We start from the raw sequence: 25,113 nt of genomic DNA, 5'->3' as shown, positions 1-25,113 counted from the left end.
ATATCCACAATGTGCCAGTTAAAACAATACTATATGATATATGGAGGTGTTTACACATATTACAGTAGTAGTTTAAAGGGACATGAAACCCATTTTTTGTTTCATGTTTTGACAGAGCATATCATTTTAAACAACTTTCCAATTTACTTGCATTATCAAGTTTGCTTCATTCTCTTGATATCCTTTATTGAATGAGCAGCAATGCACTACTCGGGGCCAACTGAACAGAACAGTAAGCCAATGATAAAATGTATATATGTGCAGCCCCCAATCAACAGCTCCTGAGCTATGTATGCTTTTCAACAAAGGATTCCAAAAGAACAAACTCAGTTAAAAGAAGTAAATTGGAAAGTTGTTTAAAATTATATTCTCCCTCTCAATTATGAAACTTTTTTTTTTTTTTTTTTTATAGTATATTTTTTTATTTTTCAAACAGAAAGATACATCAAATCATACATGCAAACAAATAAAGAATTATTACAAGTTTGGCTTAGGGATTATTTGGCAGAAATAAGCAAATGCCTGTGTAGCTAACATATCAATTCCTCATTGACATTTCATAGCAGTGGAAAATCAACTTAGACATAGCTATTGCATCCTGACAAAAACATCAAAACTTACATTTCTTATCAATCTTAAAATACTAAGATAGAGGGGGGAAAAAAAGCAATTTAATATGATTCAACATAGGTTGCCCCTATCTGTTCCTGCCTGGAAGCTGTACATATCATCTATGTTTTTAGATTGTAGTGCTTTACTGGACTATAATATGCTAATACTATACATATCATCCATTCACCATATCCTGCACATAGAATTGAAAAATTAAAACTCAAAAGAAAGAGAAAGAAAAGAAGAGGAAAAAAAATAAATAAATAAAAATAAGGAAGAACCAGAGCTTATAGCTCCAGTCCTAACCACTTCCCCTCCCTCACCCCCCCCCCCCTCTACCCAGTGATATCAGTAGAATCATTTCTCCAACATCTAGGGAAACGACCTGTAAGAATGTTTTGGATAACAAAGATGGAGGTACTAAGTGGTTTAACCAATTGGATTTGAATATTATTCGGGAGGGATTTGATAACTCTCTCCCATTTTAGAAAGAACATCTGGACCTGATCCACATTTAGATTTTGTATGCTATATTGTTCAATTGTGATTTGCATAATGACTGCTTTCTTAAATTCTGGAAATTTTGGGGCATACGTCGCTTTCCATGTTTTAAGTATCAAGTTACGAGCAAGTATTATTAGGGTATTAACAAGTTTATATTCCTTGCCTCCAGTTACATATCTTAACAGGAAAACAATATCTTGGGGTCCTATGCTTATTCTTATATTAAGTATCCAGTTAAGCCAATAAATTATTTTGCTCCAAAATTGAAAAATCTTGGGGCATGACCATAAACAATGCAGTATATCTGCCTTCTCTTGATTACATCGGGTACAGGAATAGGTATTCCCTGACCAGTTCGACCTTTTACTAGGCGTAATATAGACATTATATAATATTTTTATGTGTGATTCGCGCCATGCTGTAGGTACCCAAGACTCGTTAGATGCTCTAATACTTCCCTGTACATCTACTATGGATATACTTGAAAAATACCTTAGCCATGTCAGCTGTATATATGTAATTTGTTTTAAATTACTATTGGTGTTTAAGATATTATAGAAGGTTGCAATTGAGAATCTCCCGGCTTGATATATTTTGATTCCAGCCATTACAGGGCCCAGAGACCAGTCTGGTCTAAATTCTTTTTGAATATCTGCTATATAATGTCGGATCTGTAGATATGCAAAGAAGTCTTTGCTATGTATTCCATATTTAGAACAGATAGAATTAAAGGCGTCAATCACGCCATCTGGTAACAAAAGTTGCTTCACGTACTTTAGACCTTTCTCCTCCCAGCCCTGAAAGACTCTAGAATCATAACCTGGTTGGAATTCAGGATTACCCTGGATTGTCAAAAATTCTGTTGCGTAGGGATTAATCTGAATTTCAAGACAAAACTTCTGCCATGCATAGATAATATTCTTAAATGTCATTAAATTATTAACATTGCAGGGTAATTTCCTGATTGGGCAATGCAACAATGCATTCAAAGAGAATGGGGCAATAATATTAGATTCACACTGATATAGAGTGAGATAGTCTTTTTGGGTGATCCAATCCACAGCAAATTTAACTAGAGAGACCCAATTATAGAATTTAATATTAGGGAATGATAATCCTGCTGCCATCTTATCGTTCATTAACCTGGTTAAGGCGACCCGTGGTTTCCCCTCTTTCCATATGAACTTGGTACACATGGAATTGAATTTCCTGATATCCCTATTTTTGAGCATTACAGGAATATTTTGCAGAAAATACAAAATTTTAGGGAATATTATTGTTTTTATCAGCATGATGTGTGGTATCAGCGATATCGGTAGATTAATCCAGCTATCCAATTGTTTCTGCACTTCCCCAAGACAGGGTGAGATATTCATCTCATACCAATCCGATGGATTATTGGTTAGGACAATGCCTAAATAAGTTATATGCTTTTTTTCTTTAAAGGGATGTTTCGTATAAGTATTTGTTGGTTTCGTTATCCAAAATAGTTCCGATTTATTAAAGTTAATTCTCTATCCTGACACTGAGCCAAAAAGCTGCATAATTGCTATAAGCTTCGGCAAATTAACTTCAAGATTGTTTAAAAAAAACAGTAAATCATCCGCATACAGTGAAAGGATAAACTTTTGCTCTCCAATACTGATACCATCTAACTGGTCACAAAGTAATATGGCCAACGGTTCAAGTGAGATATTAAACAGGGGGGATAATGGACAGCCTTGCCTGGTACCTCTGTGTAGAGGAATAGGCTCTGTAGTTGTATTATTTATAATAAGGGCAGAAACTGGATTGCTATATAGTGACTGAATAAAATTGCTAAAATGCCCTCTGAACCCAAATTTTTCTATTGTCTCGAACAAGTGACCCCAACCTATGTAGTCGAATGCTTTTTCTGCGTCTAAAGATAAAATAGCTGTATCAGCTCCCTTTCGACTTGTTGCTAGTGAGTTATTGCAAAGATAATCCAGAATAATCATAGTCTTCCTTAGATTCTTTACTGGGCTTCTCCCCTGCATAAAACCTACTTGGTTTTCATGTATAATATCTTTAATTACTGGCTGTAATCTGCTAGCTATTATTGATGTTAATAATTTATAATCTGCGTTTAGCAGGGAAATAGGCCTGTAAGACTCTACTAGTTCTGGATCCTTTTTTTTTTTTTTTTTTAGGATTAGGACAACATTGGATGCAGTAAAGTATCTAGAGCATCTTACTTGTGAACTAAAATATTTATTAAATAAACGACACAATGTTGGGGTCACTTCCTCCTGGACAATTCTATAAAACTCTGTGGGAAGGCAGTCTGGTCCTGGGGCTTTGTTAAGTTTGGCCTGTTTAATAGCCATCTTAATTTCTTGATCTGTAATTGGTGAGTTTAATTGCTGCAAATCTTCTTGTGTAATTCTGGGAAGGGTTAGCTTGGACCAGAATGTCTCCCTATCTATGTGACTATGAGTTTCTGCGTTGTATATTCCCTTGAAATAATTATAAAGAACTTTTTTAATCTCCTCAGTCTGGATAAGTCTAATCCCATTCTTAGCAGCTATCATATTGCTATCTTTTGGTTTGGCAATTCTAGATAAATATTTAGCAGCCCTACCGGAGAACCCCCTGTAGAGAGCTTTTTGTTTTAATCCCTCTTGTATACATTTTTGATTTAAGAAAATATCCCAGTGTGTTTTGGCATGTCTGTATCTATTCCAATTTTTACTTGATCTGGAGGAAATATAGGCATTATACATATTTCTGACTGTATTTGAAAGTTGTAATTCTTTTTGCTTGATTTTTTTTTTTTAATCTGCACATATACTCCTTTATTTGCCCCCGGAGTACAGCCTTAGCGGCTTCCCAATAAATTTCTGTGTTCTCCTGATATTGCCCATTAAAAGTTTGATATTCTTTCCATTTGATTTTTAAGAAATTTTGGAATTGACTATTCATTGCTAAGTATTTAGGAAAGAATAAGATGTTATTATCCCTTTTCTTGAATATCTGCCCGCCAAATTCTAAAGATATAATTGCATGATCTGACAAAGCTATATCTTTGATGTCAGTCCTGCATTCAAGCCCCATCAGGACCTCTGCCACTAGGAATAAATCAATCCTGGATAGGCTATGGTGACTTGGTGACATACAAGTATATGCCTTGGTGTCCGGATGCTGGACCCTCCATACGTCTATAACCCCCAGTTGGCTACATATTTTTTGGAATATCCGAGTCTTCCTATCACTCCTGTATAAATCCTTCCTGCCAGTCCTATCCATATTAGGAACAGGTGTGAAATTGAGGTCCCCTACTATTATTAAGTTTTTCCCCACGTATTCAAATAATTTATCTATAAATCCATTCCAGAATTGAATGTCTACTCCGTTGGGCCCATATACATTACAAATAATAAAAAAGATAGAATTAATTCTTATTTTAAGTATTTGGAATCTGCCTCCAGGATCCTCATCCAGGCCTACCAGCTCATAAACTAGATGTTTCTTGACTAAAATTGCCAAGCCTTTCTTCCTATCCTCCCCGGCTATTGCAATGACGTCCCCAACCCACTTCCCTTTTAGCTTCGTTATTTCTGGTTCTTTTAGGTGGATTTCCTGGAGCATTGCAAGATCAGGTTTGTACAGACCTAGTTGTTTAATAATGGCTTTCCTCTTTATCGGCGAGGTTATTCCACCTACGTTCCAAGATAGAAGGTTTAAGGAATTTACATCAGGGCTTTTTCTGGCTGTTATAGCACTGGGAGAAAGGATCTGGATATCTTAGGCTTAAGGCCGAATAATGTAGTGAGTGGGGGGTAGTGGGCTGAAGCGGCGGAGGGGAGGAGAGGGAGGGAAAAAAAAAAAAAGATAAAGAAAGAAAATAGCGGCGAAACCCCTATAAGAATGTGGCCAATATAAAACAAGACCCCGATAGAATAGTTGCATCCATACATCATCTCAAGTAGTCTCAAGGTGCATATTCATCTTAGTTATAGTGAGAATTCTTAACAAATTTTAAATAGCTAATGCTGAGATTCTTTTATCATTGTATACCCTGCTCATTACAGAAGGCCTGTGCCTCTTTACTTGTATTTAGAGTAAATTGTGTCTCGTCTATCATTACAACCAACTTTGCCGGATATATCAATTATGAAACATTTTAGTTTCATGCCCCTTCAGAGCAGGGATTAGAAACATTTTCTGTGTTTCCAATATGGCAATAATAATTTTATTTAAAACATTATCTTGTGGATAGTAGAAAGGCAGTAGAGTGGAAATGTTGAGTAGGAGAGGGTGCAAAATAGCTTAATACCAAATCTGCATATATAATCCTATATTATAAAAGGCCAAGTATTTGTCTGAAGCCGTCATGCGCAGTAGAGACAAACACTTGGGAGCGCGAGCTACTCAACAGCTGTGAGGTCTGCTGCGTGAGAAGCGGCAACGCGCTCCCCAAACCTCACAGCTGTTTGTGGCCGACGGGAGCGTTGCGAGGGGCGTGGCCTGGCGGGTGTTGCCACGATGGGGCGTGGCCGGGCGGGGTCCCGCAAAGACAGAGCCAGAGAGGGAGCAGGAGGGGGGGGGGAGAGAGCCAAAGAGAAGGGGGGGGGCAGAGAGCCAAAGAGAAGGGGGGGGCAGAGAGCCAAAGAGAAGGGGGGGGGCAGAGAGCTAAAGAGAAGGGGAGGGGGCAGAGAGCCAAAGAGAAGGGGGGCAGGGCAGAGAGCCAAAGAGAAGGGGGGGCAGAGAGCCAAAGAGAAGGGGAGGGGGCAGAGAGCCAAAGAGAAGGGGGGCGGGGCAGAGAGCCAAAGAGAAGGGGGGGGCAGAGAGCCAAAGAGAAGGGGGGGGCAGAGAGCCAAAGAGAAGGGGGGGCAGAGAGCCAAAGAGAAGGGGGGGGCAGAGAGCCAAAGAGAAGGGGGGGGCAGAGAGCCAAAGAGAAGGCGGGGGGCAGAGAGCCAAAGAGAAGGGGGGGGGGCAGAGAGCCAAAGAGAAGGGGGGGGCAGAGAGCCAAAGAGAAGGGGGGGGGGGGAGAGCCAAAGAGGGGGGAGAGAGAGAGCCAAAGAGGAAAGAGAGCCAAAGAGGAGAGCAAAAGAGGGGAGAGAGAGCCAAAGAGGGGGGGGAGAGAGCCAAAGAGGGGGGGGGGGGAGAGAGCCAAAGAGGGGGGGGGGAGAGAGCCAAAGAGGGGGGGGGAGAGAGCCAAAGAGGGGGGGGGGGAGAGAGCCAAAGAGGGGGGGGGGGGGGGGAGAGAGCCAAAGAGGGGGGGGGGGAGAGAGCCAAAGAGGGGGGGAGAGAGCCAAAGAGGGGGGGAGAGAACAAAAGAGGGGAGGGGAGAGCCAAAGAGGGGAGGGGAGAGCCAAAGAGGGGAGGGGAGAGCCAAAGAGGGGGGGGGGGGGAGAGCCAAAGAGGGGGGGAGCCAAAGGGGAGGGGAGAGCCAAAGAGGGGGGAGAGAGAGAGCCAAAGAGGGGGGGAGAGAGAGCCAAAGAGGGGGGAGAGAGAGCCAAAGAGGGGGGAGAGAGAGCCAAAGAGGGGGGAGAGAGAGCCAAAGAGGGGGGAGAGAGAGCCAAAGAGGGGGGGAGAGAGAGCCAAAGGGGGGGGGAGCCAAAGAGGGCGAGGAGAGAGAGCCAAAGAGGGGGGGGGGGAGCCAAAGAGGGGGGGGGGGAGCCAAAGAGGGGGGGGGAGCCAAAGAGGGGAGAGAGAGAGCAAAAGAGGGGAGAGAGAGAGCAAAAGAGGGAAGAGAGAGAGCAAAAGAGGGGAGAGAGAGAGCAAAAGAGGGGAGAGAGAGAGCAAAAGAGGGGAGAGAGAGAGCAAAAGAGGGGAGAGAGAGAGCAAAAGAGGGGAGAGAGAGAACAAAGGAGAGGGGGGAGAGAAAGCAAAAGAGAGGGGGGAAGAGAGAGCAAAAGAGAGGGGGGAGAGAGCAAGGGGTGGGACCGCTGTTCTGAAAAAAATGGCCCGTGTACACGGGCTTTAGTACTAGTACACTTAATAAAGGACAAACACCTGATTTGGAAAAATAATATACAGTGTGTAAGTGCTGACATCTTCTACTGTTCTATATATATATATATATATATATATATATATATATATATATATATATATATATATATATATATATATACATGGAATTGCATTATTAGAGAGGAAATTAATGTGGTATAAAGCCAAAATGTAATTTATCATTACCCATTGTTAAATAGGGCACTATAGGAACCTATAATATAACATGCAGTAAATAAAACTATCACAATGGTATAAAAGTAAAAAAGAGTGAAATTTATAAATGAGCGCCAGACTCTTGCGCTAATTTTAAATGCAACTGCAATAAAAAACGCACCATATTGTCCTATGGATAAAAACAGGGACGTCTCCCTTTGAAATATAAAGTCCGTTCAGACCACCTTGTAGTTACTGAATATGAGTACTGTATGCCCGTATATAAGATACCAAAGTTATAAAAGCAATTTGTCTTGGATGTGATCGCTTCCTAAAAGACGTATAGTGCTGTTAGTTATTCATAGACTGAAATAACCCAAAAACCTGCGGGCCTTGCGTTGAATAGACTCACCACCGGCAGTATTACCTAATACAGATAGGGCTAATCTGTTAGCTGCGACTTGTATCGTCCTCCGGTCCTGGCGTCTACTTCTCTTCAAAGTGTGGGTACAGCTTAAATTTCTGTCACGTTACCCTTTTGCGGCTTTTTGATTGGTCAATCTTTAATGTCTCTGTATTCCGGTGTCAGACTCTCTGAAACTTTAACAAGTACTTGTTCTCTGATACTTTGTGGTGAACTAGGCACCTCAAACAATTGATTTGACGTGTTTCGCCCAGTATCTGGGCTTTATCAAGTATTTTAGAAAGGCAGTAGCCCAGGGGCAGCACTGCTTGGATTGTGCCAAGAAAAAAATCTATTTTTGCCATAATGGGCCACAGTGCCAAAGTTTGCCACCCCTGTCTTATGTTTAGATTAGAAATAAAAAAGTTAATGATTATTACATTTAGTTAAAACAAATATACATTAAAATATAACGGGAAACCTTATATTTAGGGTAAATGATTTGCTAGTTAGCCAATACCTTAACATCCTAAACTTGAATGACATCAGCAGCCCTGAACTTCCAAGGTTATTTGTTTTTTGTGTTTGTTTTTTTTGTCCTGCTCTAACCAGCCTAGCCAGGATAAAAAAACACATAAAGGATGAAAAAAATATTTATAAACAAAAGGTAAAAATAAGTAATATAAAATGGTCCACCACTAGACACATCAGAATATTTGTCAGCACCTCCAAATTTACCGATCTAGATTTACTCTTCCTTCTGATTCAAAACCGTTACTAAGAAGAATTTTCATCCTAACACCTATTACTTAGTAACGGTAAAAAAATATAAATGTGTGTATATATATATATATATATATATATATATATATATATATATATTCTCAAAGGTGTATACAAATATTATCAAATATTTCCATACAGAGAGGTGTAGACTTTTCCAATACCTATTATTTATTTCATACATATTAATAATAATAAACAATTTATACCCTACGGGGGGAAAATAGAGGAATAGCACTGTCAAAATATGCTTACACAAGTAACAGAATGAGTCCTGATTTCTAGGTGAACTCCAGTCAACGCCTGGATACAGACTGCACAGACACGCACAGTTTTATTTACTTTCCATACACACATGGCCTAATGACAACAAATTCTTTGTTTTAAACTCATTTAAGAATGAAGATAGCCTGATGACAGAATATGAACAGATTTCCATGCAGTAAGAAAGATGGATTGTTATTTCTGTATATCATGCTGTATCCTGTAAAGTAATATGATTTTTTTTTTACAATAAATAAAAGCCTCTTTTTCAGCTGAAATATATGAATGTATTTAACATTCATATTAAAGTTTTAAAATTAAAAGGACGTTAAATACCTGTTTTTAAAGGACAGTAAAGTCAAAATTTTATTTCAATATGATTTTTAAAAACTTTCTATTTTACTTCTATTTTCAGATATGTTTTCTAGATAATCCTTTTATGAAGAATAAACCTAGGTAGACTCATAGGAACTCAGGAGTGTACACATGTCTTTAGAACTGTATGGCAGCAGTCTTTACAACAACTTTTTTAGCAATTTTATACATTGTTGCAAATACTGCTGCCATAAAGTTCTAAAGACATGTGCACACTCCTGAGCTAACCTAGGTATTCTGTTTAACAATTGTTTCTATAGTAACAAAGCAAATTTGCCAGTAGAAGTAAATTGGGCATATTTTTTTTATCTGAATATTGAAACTTCTATTAAGTATAATCTACTGTTTTGAGCTGTGTTATTTAATACAATGTAGCAGAATATTTTATATCCCCTTTAATGTAGATTAACTTCATCATGTTGAACATGAATACTAGTCTGTAAATAAAATTTAATTCTCTCTTTCTCTCTTTCTCTCTTTCTCTCTTTCTCTCTCTCTTTCTCTCTCTTTCTCTCTTTCTCTCTCTTTCTCTCTTTCTCTCTCTTTCTCTCTCTTTCTCTTTCTCTCTCTTTTTCTCTCTTTCTCTCTTTCTTTCTCTCTTTCTTTCTCTCTTTCTTTCTCTCTTTCTCTCTTTCTCTCTTTCTCTCTTTCTCTCTTTCTCTCTTTCTCTCTTTCTCTCTTTCTCTCTCTCTTTTTTCTCCTGCACACACTGGATTTAAAAGTGAAAACAATTATTCTTTATTGCAAAGTGACGTTTCCGGGCCTTCACCCCTTCATCAGACAATATATATACTGTGTGTGTGTGTGTGTATATATATATATATATATATATATATATATATATATATATATATATATATATATATATATATATATATATATATATATCTTCAATGGATGTCCAAATTCTGAATTGATCACATGGATCTTTTAAGAATATTTCACACATTACTTTCATTTTTCAGTTTGGGAATAGTTTAATTTTGTTACCAGGGGGGATCTATCGGCACAATGAAGCCTATCAAATCCTCTACCTTCCTTGACTCTCTTGTGTACTGATAGCACATGGTGATAAATCCATAAGAGGGTAGAGGTTGATGTTTGATATGTGCTAATCTAATTGATTGCACTGGTTTGTGATGGCTAATTTTCTCCTATTGACTTTCTTTTCTTGCTGTTAATTGGTTACACTTACTCATTTCTGGGTTTCATGGCTGTTAATTGATTCAAGTGTAGTTTTTATTTATTTGTACCTTAAATGAGATAAGCAGTTTATACTCCACACAATTCCTTTAAACAATAAGTAAGACACAGGTTTTCGGTTGTATCACTGGTACCAATAGGTTAATATTCCTGTTGCATTGAGCATGCTGTGACCTACAGATTTTTCCATACTTTTTTTATACTTTGGAGTGGTACTAAGGATCGCTGGAGTCTCCCTGCAGGATACTGGTCCTTTTCAGGATCTAAGAAGGTTATACTGACTACAGAACTGACAGCACCTACTTTCAACTACCTCTGACTACAGCCTGCAATGAGAGGACAATCTCTTTTCTCTTAATCAGTCAACTGAAGGTATATATAATGTTGGATTTACCATAACTAATGTGAAAATGTAGTTAAGATATTCATTAGTGGGATGAGGAACTAATTATTACAAAGAGGGCTGAAGGATTTACTATAGGACAGCGTAAAGAATTACCTTTTTGGAAAGCAGGTGTAGGTTTTATTCTGGTAACAGGGAGGTCAGGATGAAGAATAACCAATCCTTCCAAAAGGTTTAATTAAAAAAAATAGGTGAGGTAATAATAAGGTACGAAAAGCAGGTTCCAAAGGACTTAGCAAGAGTTATCCAATAAATCAAGCTGAAGTTCATCCAGGAAAATCAGTCTAAACTTGATGTAGTACCAAAAGATTAAATCAGAGAGCACAGTCTAAGTGAATAGCCAAAGGTCAGGGAGCCAGATGACAACAGGAAAACTAAGGCAGGGAAAACACAGACAGAGAGATAATCAGGAGCCAAGGAAACTAAATTTGATCTGTTAGAATTTCCAAGCATAGACTGAGAGCTGGGTAGATTTATAGGTTGAGCGGTGGAGTCTTGATGACGTAATTTGGGGCTACCTAAGGATAGGTAGAAGGAAGCACGCCAAGAAAAGGTATTTAAGGCAGCATCTTCTTGGTCCTATGAAAACCATCCAGACCAACAGCAAGAGCTATGCAACCATCAGGAGAATCCTCAGAGACATTTAGCACACCCACGCTAAGTCCAGAAGAACCAGGTATAGAGAGCGCTGCTATTCTTCTTCTGCGCGCTACCCAACTTAAAAATAGCGCATCTGGACTCCTGTAATGAATCCTGCCCTGTCGGATCTGAACTGGGGTTAGGGCTCCTGGCTTCCTGAGCATTGTCAGGTTAGGTTGCCTGGTCTGTAGCGCTTGGTCTGGGGTTACATTGTAAGGGGATGAGGACTTCACAGCAAGGAAAGAGAAAATAGAATCAGGGATACGATACTTTGGGATGGTAAGGGCCTCTTTGACAGTTGACCTATTTTATAGCCGACCGTCCAACAATGTCCAAAGACAGGGAGGTGAGGACAGCTTGTGCGTGAAGGATCATGGGCATTTTGTGGGCAGAGCCATGGTACTAGGGTGGAGCTGCAGATATACCACAGGTGGACCATATTTGCCATAGTTGGAGCCTTAGAAACTAGTACATTTACCCTTATGAGGTAAGCAGCAGGCAGAGCCAAACTGGGACCAAAAATAGACCAAGGTACCAGTGGTCAAGTTGAGCGGGAACGCATGGGAATGGAGTTTCTTCACTATTTGTGCAGGTGCAACTAAGTTCTCCCTGGACAGAGAACAAAAACACTTCAGTAAACACTGCTGGTGGGAGGAGCTAGAGCACAGTCTGGTTAGAGGGATAGTGAGATCCTCTATTAATGGGCAGTAATACTTCCTACAATACACTAAATGAAAGTCTGTCAGCGGTCCTGCTGTGTTATCAATCCGCAATGTGTGGAACACATGATTCTTACATTTCTGTGTGGCATGCTTGGGGTCATGTATCTCCCCTCAGCAGAAATAGGACTATTGCACCTTAAGTGGGTGAGACTCTGTGACAGTGGAGGAGTCTCAGGCTCAAAGGCAACCATTCAGCCCTTCATTGTATTTAATTTCCTTTCATTAACTAAAGTGTATAGATTATAAACATATAAATACGGTGTATGTGTATAAAACAATATTAATTGTGAGGGGGGAGTCTTGGTGAGTTCCCACACTTTGTTTTGTAGGACTTGACCCCTGCAAGGTACCCTAAGGATGAGTAGCCCACTCCCCCTCCTAGAACCCCAAATCTGACAAGTACAATGTATTAGTTTGATTTAAAAGCACATTTCTGTCACTGCATTATGTCAATTGATTGTCAATAAAAAAAAAGTTAAATGTTATTTAAAAAAACAAAAACATAAGCTACTGATTTTCATATTTAAATACAGAACAATCGCTTGTTGCACGTAAGCTATACTCTTAATGACACAGACATGCACATGCACCCACATGCACTCCAAAACACACCCCAGATATCCACAATTAGACAAAAACAGGCACCTACAGAAATCGTCCGGCACCATAAACAGGAGCTGCTTTTCTGTGACTGTCATCCTTCCCTTTTGGTTAGCCCAGTCCAGATAATATACACTTGTGCAGCCTTCTTGTACAAATATGGTGACAGGTTATTCTGTTTAACATTCTAATTTACTAATGTTATCAAATTTATTTTTCTTGTTATCCTTTGTTGAAAACCAGGTAGGTAAGCTCAGGAGTGTGCACGTGTCTGCAGCACTATATGGTAGAAGTTTTGCAACAATGTTATACATTAGCAAGAGTACTAGATGGCAGCAGTTTTATAATAATGTTATACATTAGCAAGAGTACTAGATGGCAGCAGTTTTATAATAATGTTATACATTAGCAAGAGTACTAGATGGCAGCAGTTTTATAATAATATTATACATTAGCAAGAGTACTAGATGGCAGCAGTTTGATAATTATGTTATACATTAGCAAGAGTACTAGATGGCAGCAGTTTGATAATTATGTTATACATTAGCAAGAGTACTAGATGGCAGCAGTTTTATAATAATGTTATACATTAGCAAGAGTACTAGATGGCAGCACTATTTCCTGTCATGTAGTGTTCCAGACATGCACACTACCTACTTAGGTATCTTTTCAATAAAGACTAACATAAGAACAAAGCAATTTTTTATAATGGAAGTAAATTGGAGAGTTGTTTAAAATTGCATGATCTGTCTGTATCGTAACAAAAAAATGTTTGGGTTTCATGTCCTTTTAATATAATGTTGGGGTGCCAGGACCCAGCAGTGGTGGTTCTTGAGTTTAATATTCAGGAGGGCTGACAAAGGGGGTGAAAATGTTTAAAGATGGAGCACTTTACAACTTAACAGGGGTACTACGCATGCATTTGTAGGTGCATAGCACCCTCATAGAACAGCCACTGGGATCAGCTCTTAGCAGGCTCACAGAAATGAGCAGGGGGTGGGACCAGCTATGACCGAGCTCCCAGTCAAATCAAGGCAGTGAGAGGCAGGTCAGGGGTGGTCCTGTATTATGCACAAATTATAATGCTGGCAACTGGAGTGGTGTTAATGCAACCAGCCCGGCCTACCAGGTAAATTACCTGTATGAGCAAAAAAATAAAGAGGGTGCCAGTAAATAAAGTATAAAAAGGTTAACTTTATTCGACCATTAAAACTTGGAGGGACAAACCCCTTAGAATAGACTGACCAGCCAGCCAGCAAATTAAGCTGCACTGCCGTCTGGACTCATAGCACAACCTTTGATGTGTATAGTTGTCTGCTGAAGGAGAGCCTGTGGAAGATGGGACCAGCTAATGTATCTTGCCCCTAAAGCATGACAGTGGAATCGTAGGATTGAAACTCTGTGAGAACCCCCCTCCTTTTTTCCTGAAGGATCGATCACAAGCAGGAAGTGCGTTTTCATTGGTTCAGTGACGTCACCGGCACCACGAGGAGCAGAGAGAAAGCTCAGTTGGTGGGCAGACGGATGTCCGGGAGCAAACAAACTGCAGAGTGGTGAGAACACCGGGTCCTGAACACAAGGAGCACGGTAACAGTTTTCTTGGTTGTGGGGTTCCGGAGTGGTCAGGGAGAGCGTAAACTGGATAAGCTGATTATGTTTAAACACATCATGTTTACCATTGTTTGTTAAACTGCAATATACTTCTCCACATGAATACCAGCCTATAAGGAACTGTCACACAGAAGTTTTACATACTGTGTGTGCTTGCAGAACCAAATTACACATACGTGCTATTTCTACATTGATATATATTTGATAAAGTGGTTATTATATTTGGGTACCCACTTACAGACGAGCAGTTACTATTTTTGTGTCTAAGTGGACATTTTGTTGTTTTGAGTGAAATTACCTGTATGGCCTACATAATCAATTTAAAGTATGGCGGACATCAAGAGCTACGATGTTCGCCTTAGTAAGAGAAGGAATAGAGAAAAAAGAAAGAGAAGAGGTAAAGAGGAAGATAAGAGAGAGAGAAAAGAGGGGATGGGTGGAAAGGGAGGGGGTTTCATCAAGGGACGAGGGGAGGTGGAAGAAAGGAGGAGAGAGATAAAAAAAAAAAAAAAGGGGGGGGGGAGAAGGGTATGAGAGGCTGAGCTGTGTAGTTACCCAGTAGTAGGGGAGGTGTCTTGTGTTCATCTATTCGATGGTCTCCAAAGTTCTTTCATGTATTCATGAATTTCAACCCTGTCCTCGCTCAGATATCTAAATCTTTCCAATGATAGATGTTTATCTACTTGATTCTCACAATCGGCAGTCTGAGGAATTCTGTCCGATTTCCAGTTTTTAGGGATAAGGGCTTTCGCGCTGTTTACCATTATATATAGTAGGTATTTTTTGGGTTTCTCTGTCAGTTTAGGTAGCCCATGAAACAGTAAAAGGCCCGGGTCTCTACGCAACGTAATATTTAGTTTAGAGTCTATCATGTCTAACACTGCCCTCCAGAATGAGGCCATCAGCTCACACGTCCACCAGATATGAAGAATAGTGCCAGCCTCCCCGCACCCTCTCCAGCACCTCCCATCTGATTTCTTGTATATTTTTTTAATTCTGACTGGTGTAAGGTACCAGCGGGATAAGAATTTATAATTGGATTCTAAAGTTCTGGCCGAAACTGAAGCCTTGGCGTGATTGTGGAATATGTTTTGCCAGTCTGTGTCTGTGAGGGTATGGTCTAGTTCATTGCTCTACTGCCTAACAAAGGTAGGTGTGTGAGAGTCCTTGTGGGATAACAGCAGCCTATACATAATAGATATTAAATGTGTAGGAGTGTGTGTTAGCAAACACAACGACTCCATCAGAGTCAGTTGTCTGGAGATACTCTTAGCACTTTTATAAGTGAGCAAAAAGTGTTGTAGCTGTCTGTGGTAAAACCACGATATGTTCAGACCCGACTCCGTCAAGTCCTTCAGGTCCTTAAGTTTCTTATTTGAAAATAGCCTGTGGAACATTGTCTGACCCAATTGTGCTTTATCTAGATTCATCTGAGCAGTATTGGAGAATGGGATGTCTGGATTTTGTATAAAGGGAGTGAGAGGTGAGGGATTAGAGAAAATATGTGGGTATTTCACAAGTGTTTTATCCCATTGTGAGAAGAATTCCCTCATAAATGGGTATAGTGTGGACACTTTAGGTCTGTTTTTGTTGGAGATCCATCCCAGTGAGCCCGCGTTTTGTGCCCCCAGAATATTCTGTCCTATTTGGACCCACATTTTATCTTTAGAGTTGGCGCACCATTCCACCTGATGCTGGAGATTAATAGCTTTTTTGTATAGTAAAAGGTTTGGAATTCCCAAACCTCCTCTCTCCTTAGGTAGGTATAGGGTTTTTCTGGAGATCCTAGGTCTAGTCCCCCCCAAATGTATTCTTCTAATTTTCCCTGTAATTTTGATAGATATTGGCCAGGGAATGGGGTCGGAAGAGTTTGGAGATAATATAGAATCCGGGGGAGAATATTCATTTTCACCACCCCGACTCTGTCCAGCCATGAAATTTTCTTATTTTTCCAAGATGATAGATCTCCCAGTATTGATTGCGATAATTGGGTATAATTAGCCTCAAAGAGGCTTTCTGCTTTGGGGGTTAGATTAATCCCCAAATATTTGAGTGTTTGCGTTTTGATCCTTAAATTACAGATATCTGATAGGCGGCATAATTCCGCCTGTGGCAGATTAATATTTAGGATCTCCGATTTTGTATGGTTTAGGTGAAAATTAGATACTTTACCATACTCCTCAAATTCTCGAAGAATTTCAGGGATGGAAATTGAAGGGTTAGAGACCGAGAGGAGGATATCGTCCGCATATAACGAAGCCTTGTGTTCCTGATCCCCTATTTTAATCCCAGATATTTTCTGTTGTCTCTGATTTTTTGCGCTAGAATTTCTATTGATAGGGCAAACAGCAGGGGGGGACAAGGGGCAACCCTGACGTGTTCCGTTCTAAATTTTAAAGGGATTTGATAGAATGTTATTGATTTTTATTTGAGCCGTTGGAGCTGAGTATAAGGAGAAAACCTTTTGCATAAAAGTGTGGCCAAAGTTCATCTTTGACAGGACAGCCCTGAGGAAACTCCAGCTGACCCTGTCAAAAGCCTTCTGGGCATCTGTTGAGATAAGCACCGACGGGATATTATTGAGTTGCGCATAATTCACTAAAAGGGCAGCCTTTATGGTGTTGTCCCTGGCCTCCCTGCCAGGAACAAATCCCACTTGGTCTGGGGATATTAACTGCGGTAAAAATTTATTCAGCCTCGACGATAGAATTTTTGCGAATATTTTCAAGTCTACATTGAGAAGAGAGATCGGCCTGAAATTTTCAGGCCGATCTGTAGGCTTTCCTGGTTTCGGGATAGTGGTAACATGCGCAAGAAGCATGGTTGGTGGAAAATCCTGAGTGCTCCCTATACTATTAAACAAGGAGGCAAGACGGGGGGAGAGCACTTCTTTAAAAGTTTTATAGTATTTTACACTAAAGCCGTCTGGGCCTGGGCATTTACCTGCTGGTAAGTTTTCTATAGTCTTGGCCAACTCCTCTACCGAGATGGCCATTTCTAAACTATCTCTCTCTTCCTCAGATAAGGCCGGGAGAGTGAAAGAATCAAGGTAAGCATCGATAGGAGGCCTAGAAGGGGTCCCATCTTTGTTTTGAGAAGGGACCTCCTCTTTTTGTAGGTTGTATAGGTTCTGGTAGTAGGACCTAAGCACCTCAGCTATAGATGGGCTATCTGAACAAAGTTGGTTATGGTGATTTATTATGGAATGGACATGAGATTTGGCTTGTCTCCTCCTTAGGGCTCTCGCCAGGAGTTTTCCGGGTTTATCCCCTAATTCGTAGTACTTCTGTTGTAGTTTTAATGCAAGTTGGTGCTCCCTAGAGTGTATATCCTGAATTTCTTTTCTGGCCTGTGTAAGGTCTTGTATGAGTAGTGAGTCAATGGGGGTCAATTTGTGTCTAGTCTCCAATTCTTGAATCTGTTTGAGGAGTGCTGTATATCTAAGTCTAGTCTGTTTGGAGTGGAAGGCTTTCTGTTGAATTAACTCACCCCTAAGCACACACTTATGTGCCTCTCAAATGACATGGTCCGGTACCTCCCCATTTTCATTATTATGGAAATATTCCAGCAGTTTTGTTTCAATTTGTGTTTTAATCAGCTGGTTGTTCATCATAAAGTCATCAAATCTCCAAATAAATGGTCTATCTGGCATTGAGGGCCATTTTATTTTGCAAACAACTGGAGCATTATCTGACCAGGTCATGGGTAGTATCTGAGTGTCTACCACCCCTGCTAAAGTCGATTGGTCCGTGAAAATATAATCGATTCTTGTATAAACCTCATGTGGGTGAGAATAAAAGGTGTAGTCTCGCCTAGTGGGGTAAAGTATGCGCCAGGTGTCATGCACTGCCAACTTTTCCAGCCTGTCGTTACACTGTCGGTGGATTTTTTTGGTTACTGAGGCTGTCATTTTAGAGGTGTCCAAAACTGGATTAAGCGGGACATTAAAGTCTCCTCCCAATATCAGGGCTCCTTTACGGAGTTCAAGGATTTTGTTAGTGAGGGTGGTCATAAATTTGTTTTGGTGTTGATTCGGGAAATAGGCGTTAACTAGGGTAACCAATCTGTTAAAAAGTGTGCCTATTACAATCAGATAGCGGCCCTCAGGGTCTCTTTCTATATGGATGAGAGAGAATGGGGAAGAGTGTTTTATCAGAATACCTACTCCATTCTTCTTTAAGGACCCAGAAGCAAAAAAGGAGGTTGGAAATTTGGGGTTGAACCATTTCGGCTCCCTACCTCTGCAAAAATGTGTTTCCTGAAGAAATATAATGTCGCAGTGCGCGCGAGTGACATCTCTAACTAAGTGTGAACGTTTTTCTGGAATGTTTAAGCCCTTAGTGTTTAGTGTCATAAAGGTCAGGGTGTGCGTTCTATTGGCAGCCATAATTAAGTACGGTGGAGGAGGAGAGAGAAAAAAAAAAAAAGGGGGGGGGGAGGGGGGGTAATTTATGGGCGGGGGAAGAGACAGAGGAAAGTGATGAGGCAGAAGAGACTTAAAAGATAGGGAAGGAGAGTATAAGAGGTATAAAGTAGGCTAGGTGGGAAGAAATAGGTTTTTGGATAGTTTATCCAGAGAGTTAAAAAAAGAAAAATAAAGGTAAGCGAAAGTCGGTCAGCCCCCCACTAAGTGTGGCCAGCCGATGATCGAAGTGAAGGTGATCAAAAGTGAAGAAGTGAGAGAAAATGTGGGATTTGTATCCCTGCGCCTGATGCAAGTTCAATAAAAGAGAAAATAAAGTTAGATAGAAGTTGAAAGGAAGAGGCACTCCGAGCCCAAACATAAGAGATTTTTGGGATAAACCGGGGGTAACCAAGGATAATGAGATACATAGTGAGAAATCGGCATGCGATACATGACAAATAACCTTTTATAAAACCAACCCTTGTGGAGACGTGCCAAGTCCAGCCCCACAGATAGGTCGATACATGCAGCGAAATACACCATTGTGGTATAGGTATAAACATTACGTCTACAAGAATACCTTCCTATGTCTGCCATTAGTTATCAGCTTGTAGCCCAACGCACCATTATTGTATAGGTATATGCGTCAGGGCCATCAAGACCACAGTACATAGCCATCTGTGTTACTGGACCTTGGGACACACATTTAAAAAAAGCAAACATGGTTCTAGCTTATAACATATAACAGTGGGAATGTGTCACATATATTAACTTAAGCAAGGAACCTCATAGCAGCGCGAACATAGCACTCAATTATCTCAAATAAGTGTTAGCTAGTGGGGCCTTTACCATTTTGGTATAAGCATGAGGTGAAGAACAACATTGTGTCAAAGGTTCAGGCGCCACACCCAGAAGGATTCCCCATTATGTCTGATACCCCATACAAAGCTTCCGCCTAAGGGGAGAACAGGAGTTAATAACAACTCAAAAGTTCTGGCAGAGAGTTCTGTTGGGTCCCCCATATGACAAAGAAGGGAGGTAAATTCTAAACGTTCTGGTCCCTCTGGGAGACTGACTCTTCTTCAGGGGTGGCTATATTAATGTCTAGTATGTTGCAAAAGTCCTGCAGATCTGCCTGAATCCTGTATATCGCTTGTTTCCCATTCCGGGTAGCAATAAGGCAGACTGGGAAACCCCACTTATATTGAATTTTGTGTGATTGGAGAGCGCTGGTCACAAATTTTTAGTTCTCTCCTCTTCTGAAGTGTTATTTGACTTAAGTCAGAGAATACTTGGATGGGGATCCCGGCATGTGTGAGATCCTTGATGGCCCGGGCTTTCTGGGATATTACCTCTTTGTCCCTGTAACTCAAAAATTTAACAATAATATCCCGTGGTGGAGCCTTAGGAGACGGCTTGGGTCGAAGGGCACGATGAGCTCTTTCTATCTGAATTTCTGGAGAACTTGGGGTGCCCTTTATAGTGCGAAACAAGTCCTGTAAATATCCCTCTATTGCCGAATTATTGATAGATTCTGGGACTCCTCTGATCCTAAGATTGTTGCGTCTTCCTCTGTTGTCCAGGTCTTCAACCCTGGACAACAGGAACTGGATGTCTCCTTGTTCAAGAGTCCTTTGAGTGTTGGATGTCACCTGTGCCTGCATGGTTTCCTGTTTTCCCTCTAGGGGATGAACTTGTTGACTAACTTGATGAAAGTCCTTTTTTAGATCACCAAACAGGGATCTCATTTCAGATAGAACTATGTTAATGTCAGCTTCAGTGGAGTGTACGTTGAGGTCCTCTCCCTTTAGTGGTTCCTGCAGTCGTAAATCTGATGCTATACTTGCATCAGCCAACAAGGGGGAGGCAGCGATAGAACTTTCAGTGCCCACTATGTCAGGGCCAGAGGTTGCCATTTTAAGATAGTGAGATTAGTGCTTTTAGGGCCTTTTTCCCCTTTAGTGTTTTTCCTGTGAGACATTATAAATTGTGGATTTGTAAGTCTTCCTTACTCTGAGTTATATTTAATATGATAGAGATTAAGTCTGCAGAGTCAGTTCTGTTGCGAGGCAGAGTAAATGGCAAAATGTAATATCTTGCTGCTAATGGATGCAATAAGAGTTCAAGGTTGTATGCTTCAGATTATGAGCCTGTAGTGGCGTTGGCAGCAAGCAGGTATAAAAATGCCCAGGGTCAGGAGTAGTTCCTTCTGCAGCACAATTTTCCCTTATAAAGCAAATGAAGACAGGCTAAGTGGGCCTGTGAGATCTGGGCCTTCTGAAAATAAGCACTATGCCTCTAAGGTTTGCACATAAAGAAAAGTTATTACAGTATAGTATAGACTGCAAGATTACAATTTTGAACCCTGTGTGTAATGTTCTCTGGGTAGGGGTTATCCCTCTGCGTAGAGCTTCTCCTTCATCCCCACTGTGTCTGTGCTGTGTCGCACCTTTCCCCTACCGAGGTAGGATTCCGCATATGGGTGTTTTTTTATTTATCTGTCCCCCTATGATAGAGTGCTGCCCTTATAGGCTGGTATCTGTCATCCCTTGTAGCTTTAGAGTGTTATGGGTGATGGTTAACCGGGTAGGCAGCCTGGAGCATCCCCTATTTTGTGAGTGTTATACTCTGCATATCTGTAGTCGGCACTCCCACGTGGCCCGAGGCCCTGTATGATCCTACCCAGCCGGAGAAGGCCGACGGAGGATCCCCCGAGGTAAGAGCAAGTCTCTTCTCAATCTCCCTGTGTCTTAACAAGCTTACCTCCGCTTGTAGGCTCTGTTGGTGGAGCGGGTGCAGTCCGAGGCCCGGTATCGGGCGAGAGGTGATGAGTCCGGTGGGTTCCGTTGCGGGTGAGAAAACGGGTCTCGGCTTGTCCTCAATATAGCTCCTGTAGCCAATCCTCCGGTCACCCCGGTCCCAAGATGAGCAGTGAAGGCTCCGGCGGGTGGTAGCGGTCCCCCTCTGTGTCTCGGGCAGGCGCGCAGAGGGCCGGGGTAATGCCGTTTAGGCCGTTATCGGTATTAGCTTTATGCGGCCATCCGGAAGTCCGTCCGCAGGGTCAATTATGTGTGGGGTGTATTCACACACCGATCCCCCCAAGTTTAAAGTATTTTAGGTCGTTTCTTCCTTCAATAATGCGTTTGCATCAGGTGCAGGGCATGGGAGCCAGGAATTAGACAGCCATGTCCCTGCGTGGCCAGGCTCCGCCCGGGCAGAAGTCATTTTTATGAGTTACCCTCTGTATATTGTTTTTTTGTTTTTCCATTCAAAATACATCTTGGTCATTTTTTGTCATATCTGCAAACTAAAGGTAATTCTTAAAGTGCTTGGTGCCATTGTCAAATATTGGATCTGGAGTCATTACTGTTATTTCCAATGGTAACTACAAAAAAGACAACCAATATAAACACAAATCTTACAGTATAAGATTTAAACAAGTAAATGACCTATCTACCAATGTTATCAGAACATACAACTCTCTGAATTTGAGTTAATGACTAACTCACAGAGACACAGGAGTCACTCAAATGCATATTGCAATAGCTATAAGTGATTGAAAATGTCTGAGTCGCCTCCTAGTCACCCACCTCCCTATGCAAGGTTAAAGCTTGATTGAACGACCCTGTATGACTAAAATCCAACATTTAGTGCCTGACTGGTTGTCTCTAACATCAGTCATTAGTAATAATATGAAAGGATTGGACAGGGGGCGATGGACATGGTCAGACCTCCTGTACATCATTACAAACAAAGGAGTTGATCAACCAAGAAATATAACCCCCCACCCCCGCTCAAACACGAACAAATGAACAAATCTATGTAATCAAGCAATCATTTGTTTCCTTATCCATTTTGTCCAATAATTTATTCAGTTTGTGTATTGAACTCCTCAATGAATTTGAAAAATCTGGATGAATTTACATTCGTACAAAGTCAGGATGCACATCTCTAATGAAATTGCGTGCGCTTATCTAGAAGAGGAGTATTAACAAAAAGTGAAAGTGCCTACTCTAATTTGTTATATGTCTCTCTTTCTTTTCTTTTTTATCATAACCTCATATTTTGTAAGGTTATAGCTTACTTAAAGGGACAGTCTAGTCAAAATTAAACTTTCATGATTCAGATAGGGCATGTAATTTTAAACAACTTTCCAATTTACTATTATTCTCAAATTTGCTTTGTTCTTTTGGTATTCTTAGTTTAAAGATAAACCTAAATAGGCTCATATGCTAATTTCTAAGCCCTTGAAGGCTGCCTCCTATCTGAATGCATTTGACAGTTTTTCACAGCTAGAGGACGTTAGTTTGTGTGTGCCATATAAATAACATTGCGGTCACGCTCGTGGAGATACTTATGAGAGGGCAATGATTGGCTAAAATGCAATTTTGTCAAAAGAACTGAAATAAGGGGGCAGCCTGCAGAGGCTTAGATACAAGGTAATCACAGAAGTAAAAAGTATATTAATATAACTGTGTTGGTTATGCAAAACGGGGGAATCGGTAATAAAGGGATTATCTACCTTTTTAAACAATAAATATATTGAGCAGACTGTCAATTTAAGAGTATTTCTTATGTTTCTAAAAAATACTAAACAAATATTTAAGTTGTTCTTCTGTTTCCATAGCAACATGTTTTGGCCGTCCACCAATGACTGTGTACGGCAAGATTGTATGACAGCTTAGTAGAATGCTTTTAAAAATAAAGACTGTATTAATAATATTTATTAATTTACAGTGATGGCCAAATTTTGTTGTTCTAATCAAATTTGAAATGCCTATGGAACATTCAGTGAATAATTAATGGGACAGTTCTGACCTTAGCTTAGCTGATGATGCTATTTTTTTCCTTAAATAGAATGTAACATTTAAAATTGTGAATTGTGCTTTTTATTTTATTGTAGAAAAATTTAATTATTGATATAAATGTCAAGGCTTGAAGGGATACTTATTCAAGTTGAAAGGAACGTAGTTCTCTTAAATGTTCTCCCCTATGAATTATCTCCAATGGTCTATTTTACCTGCGGTTGTCTAATAAATTGTTTTGCAAACAGCTCCTTTATGATTATTTTGTTATTTGAAATAGTTGCCTTTTACCTGTAAAAATCACCACCTATGAATAACATATCTGTAGAAAAGCTGTGAAAACAGGAGACCCAAACACTAATTAATCTTCTAGTGCCGGGTGTAGGAGAGACATAGATTTGTTTGTATCTGAAACAGCTGTTTGTGCTCAATGAACCCCTCGCCCACAATTAGCATTTCAACACCTAACTACTAGGCTAAGTGAAATAAATTGCAATTAAAATTGAGTGTTTTTTTTTTGTGAACTCTACAGCAAAAAATACTAATTGATTTGGCAGAAACCAAAAGGTTTAAAAGACCTTCCCCACACACACAGGTTATGCTTAAAGGGACATTGTACATTAGATTTTTCTTTGCATAAATGTATTGTAGATGATCCAATTATTTAGCCCATCTGGGGGTGTTTTTGTAAAAATGCTTTGTTTTGCTTATTTTTAAATAAGATTATGCTGATCTTCAGTATCTGTGCATATTATTCTTTATAGTAGTGTCTATCATATGCTGTTATATGAAAATTAGTGTATACTGTCCCTTTAATTCTTAGAGCTCTATTTATCAAGCTGTCAACTGAGCCTGGCAGCCATTGTAAAGCAGCGGTCTAAAGAGCTTTATTGTTGGTGAAGTCAAACCATCATGAACTGATTTACCCTGGATGATTGACAAGCACTGATATTGCTTTACTAACAGAAGGGGATGAGGCTACACAAGTGCTTGTGCAATGTTAAATGCAGGAGGCAGAGCCTTTTTCCATCACCCCGAACAATGGCAGATAGTTTTTTTTGCCTGGGATATTTGTCTGCCTGCCAGTTGATAAATAGGCTTTTAGTGTATCGTCATAATTTTCAGTTCAAGACAATAGAAATGCGGTCCGGTCTGGATGTACTGTCCTTTCTCCTTGTTTTGCTTACGCCCAGAGTGATTACATAAGTCTGTGAACCCTGACTTGTTCTCAGTTTGTTTGAATATTACCTTGCATTTGTGTGTGTGTGGCTGCTGTTGTGTGGCTGTATTAGGGACTCGGGTATGTGGAAGAGACCTTGACGTGGTACCTGGGCTTGTCCCATTTGGCCAAATGCGGTAACTAACTCTTCCGGTTTTGCTTTTAATCCTAGCTGAGAGCTTGTGAGCGAGTGCTGTACTTTTATGTGTGTGCTGCAGTATGTGTGTGTGTGTGTGTGTGTATATATATATATATATATCTGTGTGTGTGTGTGTGTATATATATATATATATATCTGTCTGTGTGTGTGTGTGTGTATATATATATATATATATATATATATATATATATATATATATATAGATGGATCAACCATAAAATGTCTAGCTTTGGCTGTATATGTGTATTTTTCCTCTCCTTATCAACCATC

This window comes from Bombina bombina, chromosome 7 (genome assembly GCF_027579735.1).
Source record: "Bombina bombina isolate aBomBom1 chromosome 7, aBomBom1.pri, whole genome shotgun sequence".
Taxonomy (NCBI): Eukaryota; Metazoa; Chordata; class Amphibia; order Anura; family Bombinatoridae; genus Bombina; species Bombina bombina.
Note: the sequence above shows the minus strand (reverse complement) of the source record.